We start from the raw sequence: 6,000 nt of genomic DNA, 5'->3' as shown, positions 1-6,000 counted from the left end.
CGATAGAGATGAGCATTCGTTTTAAGGCAGTGTAGTGGAGCACTCCGCGTGTGTAGCACTTTTTTCGGTTGTATCCGACGTCGCTGGGTGGCAATCCCACTTTCCCCTGCAGAAAAGTACTCGGGAAGCACGGGCAGCTTGGCGAGCATCGGTGGTTCAATGGCATGTGCCTCAGTAGTGCAGTAGGCAGCGCGTAAGTCTCATAATCTTAAGGCTTGCCGGCACGATAGCTCAGCGTGTTCGGTCTGAGAGTTATCTGCCCTCTGTAATAAAAGACCGAGTCAACGATGAACATGAACGGGCGCCATCGGACGTCCGCCCCCAACAAATGCAACGAAAGAAATGAGAACAAAAAAAAAAAAAAAATTGGTGAATGCTCGCTTAGCATGCGGACGGCACGGGTTCGAATCCCGGCCGATGCATCGTTCTGCTGTTCTCGCTATAATGCTGCCGCGCCGATTCCTCGCCTGAGCTGCGTCAGCCTCAGGAATGCATAGCAAGATTCGCTGTGAGAAGAACCATACACGCAGCACGCAATAGACCGTACTTGAACGGTCGCGTGCTATTTCTGAACTCTGACGACGGCCTGGCCCAACAGGCCGCTGTGTTCAGGTGCCGCAAGGGCGATGTACTGTAACCTCGGGCAGTGCTGCGTTCCGTTGAAAAAGCTGCGGCAGCAGTTTAATCTAGCAAGTAGGGAAAGCACGTGTAGCAACACAACAGATTCTTGAGAAAGCGCAAACTGTCTATCTCTAATATGAGAGACTTACCAAGTTTCCTGTAACATTACTTGCAACGTGCCTCGGTAGCGCAGTAGGTAGCGCGTAAGTCTCATAATCTTAAGGTCGTGAGTTCGATCCTCACCCGGGGCATTTAATTTGCTGTACATCATGGCTGAATTAACGGCGTTGCTGTTGCTAGGGAACGAACTTAATTGTCGTTCGTTATCCACAAGGAGTCTACGCCCCAGCGTCAATATGTTTATTTCCAATTATGACAACGTACAACTTTGATCTTTCTCTTCCCTTGTTAGGAGTAAAATAATGAATAGTCAATTTCGAGCTGTGCGCCATGCCAGTCTGTAGGCGCAAATATGCTCGCAAACGGAGAACTGCACTGAGTCCAGATTCAGCACGAAATACGAGAGGAGACGGAGAAAACCTCACGCTTATCGAGCAACTCCGGTGTGGTCTAGTGGCTAGGATACCTGGCTTTCACCCAGGAGGCCCGGGTTCGATTCCCGGTACCGGAACGGAAGTTTTTGCGCACACAACGCTCCACGTTTTGGCCTTCGAACTGTCGTTTGTCGCCCACCTTGCGAAGCTTCGACCGAACGTAATCGGGGAAAACAGGCACATGATGCAATTACTGTCGGCACCGGAATAAAGGGAGAAGAGGCTCTGGTCCGCTGTTGGGCTGCTACCAGCGTCAGTGGGAAGTCGGTGAAGTCGCCAGTTGCGCCAGAAGCCAGAAATTACCGTAGTACGCCTACACACGCGTTCCAGTTATTTACATTGCTTGCAGCCGCTCCATCCACAACGAGCGTGAGCCCGGATAGCTCAGTCGGTAGAGCATTAGGCTTTTAACCTAAGGGTCCAGGGTTCAAGTCCCTGTCCGGGCGAAGATTTTAACGTTTCCGTAATGGCTCGTCTCGTAGCGATGGTAACCCTGCCGTAATCAGTACACGGAGTTCGTTTCCTGTCAACAGTCTGCGCAGACCGGTTGGATTCTTCACGATTCCAGGGAAACTTCAGTTACGAGCAGTCGTGGCCGAGTGGTTAAGGCGTCTGACTAGAAATCAGATTCCCTCTGGGAGCGTAGGTTCGAGTCCTACCGACTGCGTCGGTTTTTTCTTTAAGAACAACGAGCAGAAAATTTCGCAGATTGCCTGTCGTTTTGGTACCTCTCCACACCTCGCCTCTCTCAGCCGTTTATAGTGCCTGTCCTTTTGATAAGGGCGAATTCCAAGCGTCAGCTTTCGCGTCAGCCGAGCAAAGTCGGGACATACGACAGGATGGTCTGCGTGGAGCTACGACGAAAAAAACCTTCATTTAACAGCACGCGGCTCACATACTCATACGAAAAAACCAGCGCCACTTGCGGTGGCCGGGAATCGAACCCGGATCAACTGCTTGGAAGGCAACTATGCTCACCGTTACACCACCACCGCACAGGCGCTGCTCGCAACGCCCCGCTGTGTCGGCTTCCTGCCCGCCAGCAGCGGCCCACGGTGATAGTAGCTGCAGGCGCTTTACGAGGTAGGAGGGTGCATCCACACGCATTCGGGTGGCGCCTCCACGCACGCTGCGTCTTTGGGCAAGACTAGTCGCCGCGGCCGCAAGGTTACTCACACGATAGAGATGAGCATTCGTTTTAAGGCAGTGTAGTGGAGCACTCCGCGTGTGTAGCACTTTTTTCGGTTGTATCCGACGTCGCTGGGTGGCAATCCCACTTTCCCCTGCAGAAAAGTACTCGGGAAGCACGGGCAGCTTGTCGAGCATCGGTGGTTCAATGGCATGTGCCTCAGTAGTGCAGTAGGCAGCGCGTAAGTCTCATAATCTTAAGGCTTGCCGGCACGATAGCTCAGCGTGTTCGGTCTGAGAGTTATCTGCCCTCTGTAATAAAAGACCGAGTCAACGATGAACATGAACGGGCGCCATCGGACGTCCGCCCCCAACAAATGCAACGAAAGAAATGAGAACAAAAAAAAAAAAAAATTGGTGAATGCTCGCTTAGCATGCGGACGGCACGGGTTCGAATCCCGGCCGATGCATCGTTCTGCTGTTCTCGCTATAATGCTGCCGCGCCGATTTCTCGCCTGAGCTGCGTCAGCCTCAGGAATGCATAGCAAGATTCGCTGTGAGAAGAACCATACACGCAGCACGCAATAGACCGTACTTGAACGGTCGCGTGCTATTTCTGAACTCTGACGACGGCCTGGCCCAACAGGCCGCTGTGTTCAGGTGCCGCAAGGGCGATGTACTGTAACCTCGGGCAGTGCTGCGTTCCGTTGAAAAAGCTGCGGCAGCAGTTTAATCTAGCAAGTAGGGAAAGCACGTGTAGCAACACAACAGATTCTTGAGAAAGCGCAAACTGTCTATCTCTAATATGAGAGACTTACCAAGTTTCCTGTAACATTACTTGCAACGTGCCCCGGTAGCGCAGTAGGTAGCGCGTAAGTCTCATAATCTTAAGGTCGTGAGTTCGATCCTCACCCGGGGCATTTAATTTGCTGTACATCATGGCTGAATTAACGGCGTTGCTGTTGCTAGGGAACGAACTTAATTGTCGTTCGTTATCCACAAGGAGTCTACGCCCCAGCGTCAATATGTTTATTTCCAATTATGACAACGTACAACTTTGATCTTTCTCTTCCCTTGTTAGGAGTAAAATAATGAATAGTCAATTTCGAGCTGTGCGCCATGCCAGTCTGTAGGCGCAAATATGCTCGCAAACGGAGAACTGCACTGAGTCCAGATTCAGCACGAAATACGGGAGGAGACGGAGAAAACCTCACGCTTATCGAGCAACTCCGGTGTGGTCTAGTGGCTAGGATACCTGGCTTTCACCCAGGAGGCCCGGGTTCGATTCCCGGTACCGGAACGGAAGTTTTTGCGCACACAACGCTCCACGTTTTGGCCTTCGAACTGTCGTTTGTCGCCCACCTTGCGAAGCTTCGACCGAACGTAATCGGGGAAAACAGGCACATGATGCAATTACTGTCGGCACCGGAATAAAGGGAGAAGAGGCTCTGGTCCGCTGTTGGGCTGCTACCAGCGTCAGTGGGAAGTCGGTGAAGTCGCCAGTTGCGCCAGAAGCCAGAAATTACCGTAGTACGCCTACACACGCGTTCCAGTTATTTACATTGCTTGCAGCCGCTCCATCCACAACGAGCGTGAGCCCGGATAGCTCAGTCGGTAGAGCATTAGGCTTTTAACCTAAGGGTCCAGGGTTCAAGTCCCTGTCCGGGCGAAGATTTTAACGTTTCCGTAATGGCTCGTCTCGTAGCGATGGTAACCCTGCCGTAATCAGTACACGGAGTTCGTTTCCTGTCAACAGTCTGCGCAGACCGGTTGGATTCTTCACGATTCCAGGGAAACTTCAGTTACGAGCAGTCGTGGCCGAGTGGTTAAGGCGTCTGACTAGAAATCAGATTCCCTCTGGGAGCGTAGGTTCGAGTCCTACCGACTGCGTCGGTTTTTTCTTTAAGAACAACGAGCAGAAAATTTCGCAGATTGCCTGTCGTTTTGGTACCTCTCCACACCTCGCCTCTCTCAGCCGTTTATAGTGCCTGTCCTTTTGATAAGGGCGAATTCCAAGCGTCAGCTTTCGCGTCAGCCGAGCAAAGTCGGGACATACGACAGGATGGTCTGCGTGGAGCTACGACGAAAAAAACCTTCATTTAACAGCACGCGGCTCACATACTCATACGAAAAAACCAGCGCCACTTGCGGTGGCCGGGAATCGAACCCGGATCAACTGCTTGGAAGGCAACTATGCTCACCGTTACACCACCACCGCACAGGCGCTGCTCGCAACGCCCCGCTGTGTCGGCTTCCTGCCCGCCAGCAGCGGCCCACGGTGATAGTAGCTGCAGGCGCTTTACGAGGTAGGAGGGTGCATCCACACGCATTCGGGTGGCGCCTCCACGCACGCTGCGTCTTTGGGCAAGACTAGTCGCCGCGGCCGCAAGGTTACTCACACGATAGAGATGAGCATTCGTTTTAAGGCAGTGTAGTGGAGCACTCCGCGTGTGTAGCACTTTTTTCGGTTGTATCCGACGTCGCTGGGTGGCAATCCCACTTTCCCCTGCAGAAAAGTACTCGGGAAGCACGGGCAGCTTGTCGAGCATCGGTGGTTCAATGGCATGTGCCTCAGTAGTGCAGTAGGCAGCGCGTAAGTCTCATAATCTTAAGGCTTGCCGGCACGATAGCTCAGCGTGTTCGGTCTGAGAGTTATCTGCCCTCTGTAATAAAAGACCGAGTCAACGATGAACATGAACGGGCGCCATCGGACGTCCGCCCCCAACAAATGCAACGAAAGAAATGAGAACAAAAAAAAAAAAAAAAATTGGTGAATGCTCGCTTAGCATGCGGACGGCACGGGTTCGAATCCCGGCCGATGCATCGTTCTGCTGTTCTCGCTATAATGCTGCCGCGCCGATTTCTCGCCTGAGCTGCGTCAGCCTCAGGAATGCATAGCAAGATTCGCTGTGAGAAGAACCATACACGCAGCACGCAATAGACCGTACTTGAACGGTCGCGTGCTATTTCTGAACTCTGACGACGGCCTGGCCCAACAGGCCGCTGTGTTCAGGTGCCGCAAGGGCGATGTACTGTAACCTCGGGCAGTGCTGCGTTCCGTTGAAAAAGCTGCGGCAGCAGTTTAATCTAGCAAGTAGGGAAAGCACGTGTAGCAACACAACAGATTCTTGAGAAAGCGCAAACTGTCTATCTCTAATATGAGAGACTTACCAAGTTTCCTGTAACATTACTTGCAACGTGCCCCGGTAGCGCAGTAGGTAGCGCGTAAGTCTCATAATCTTAAGGTCGTGAGTTCGATCCTCACCCGGGGCATTTAATTTGCTGTACATCATGGCTGAATTAACGGCGTTGCTGTTGCTAGGGAACGAACTTAATTGTCGTTCGTTATCCACAAGGAGTCTACGCCCCAGCGTCAATATGTTTATTTCCAATTATGACAACGTACAACTTTGATCTTTCTCTTCCCTTGTTAGGAGTAAAATAATGAATAGTCAATTTCGAGCTGTGCGCCATGCCAGTCTGTAGGCGCAAATATGCTCGCAAACGGAGAACTGCACTGAGTCCAGATTCAGCACGAAATACGGGAGGAGACGGAGAAAACCTCACGCTTATCGAGCAACTCCGGTGTGGTCTAGTGGCTAGGATACCTGGCTTTCACCCAGGAGGCCCGGGTTCGATTCCCGGTACCGGAACGGAAGTTTTTGCGCACACAACGCTCCACGTTTTGGCCTTCGAA

The 6,000-nt window shown here is 52.1% G+C and overlaps 12 non-coding genes across 12 annotated transcripts; 10 read left to right on the top strand and 2 right to left on the bottom strand.

Annotated features, from left to right (window-relative positions):
- The first annotated feature begins 799 nt into the window (after nt 1-799).
- On the top strand, nt 800-872 carry Trnam-cau. The gene has a single exon. It is a non-coding gene; the product is annotated as a tRNA-Met (tRNA).
- Nucleotides 873-1,180: 308 nt separating this feature from the next.
- Trnae-uuc lies at nt 1,181-1,252 on the top strand. Its single transcript has one exon. It is a non-coding gene; the product is annotated as a tRNA-Glu (tRNA).
- A 296-nt stretch (nt 1,253-1,548) lies between these two features.
- On the top strand, nt 1,549-1,621 carry Trnak-uuu. Its single transcript has one exon. It is a non-coding gene; the product is annotated as a tRNA-Lys (tRNA).
- Nucleotides 1,622-1,760: 139 nt separating this feature from the next.
- Nucleotides 1,761-1,842, top strand: Trnas-aga. The gene has a single exon. It is a non-coding gene; the product is annotated as a tRNA-Ser (tRNA).
- A 256-nt stretch (nt 1,843-2,098) lies between these two features.
- Nucleotides 2,099-2,170, bottom strand: Trnag-ucc. The gene has a single exon. It is a non-coding gene; the product is annotated as a tRNA-Gly (tRNA).
- Nucleotides 2,171-3,150: 980 nt separating this feature from the next.
- Trnam-cau lies at nt 3,151-3,223 on the top strand. The gene has a single exon. It is a non-coding gene; the product is annotated as a tRNA-Met (tRNA).
- Nucleotides 3,224-3,531: 308 nt separating this feature from the next.
- On the top strand, nt 3,532-3,603 carry Trnae-uuc. The gene has a single exon. It is a non-coding gene; the product is annotated as a tRNA-Glu (tRNA).
- Nucleotides 3,604-3,899: 296 nt separating this feature from the next.
- Nucleotides 3,900-3,972, top strand: Trnak-uuu. Its single transcript has one exon. It is a non-coding gene; the product is annotated as a tRNA-Lys (tRNA).
- A 139-nt stretch (nt 3,973-4,111) lies between these two features.
- On the top strand, nt 4,112-4,193 carry Trnas-aga. Its single transcript has one exon. It is a non-coding gene; the product is annotated as a tRNA-Ser (tRNA).
- A 256-nt stretch (nt 4,194-4,449) lies between these two features.
- Nucleotides 4,450-4,521, bottom strand: Trnag-ucc. The gene has a single exon. It is a non-coding gene; the product is annotated as a tRNA-Gly (tRNA).
- Nucleotides 4,522-5,503: 982 nt separating this feature from the next.
- Nucleotides 5,504-5,576, top strand: Trnam-cau. The gene has a single exon. It is a non-coding gene; the product is annotated as a tRNA-Met (tRNA).
- Nucleotides 5,577-5,884: 308 nt separating this feature from the next.
- Nucleotides 5,885-5,956, top strand: Trnae-uuc. The gene has a single exon. It is a non-coding gene; the product is annotated as a tRNA-Glu (tRNA).
- Nucleotides 5,957-6,000: the final 44 nt, after the last annotated feature.

The sequence above is a fragment of the Schistocerca americana genome, unplaced genomic scaffold (genome assembly GCF_021461395.2).
Source record: "Schistocerca americana isolate TAMUIC-IGC-003095 unplaced genomic scaffold, iqSchAmer2.1 HiC_scaffold_271, whole genome shotgun sequence".
In the NCBI taxonomy this organism is placed as follows: domain Eukaryota; kingdom Metazoa; phylum Arthropoda; class Insecta; order Orthoptera; family Acrididae; genus Schistocerca; species Schistocerca americana.
This window is presented reverse-complemented; position numbering and strand designations above follow the sequence as displayed.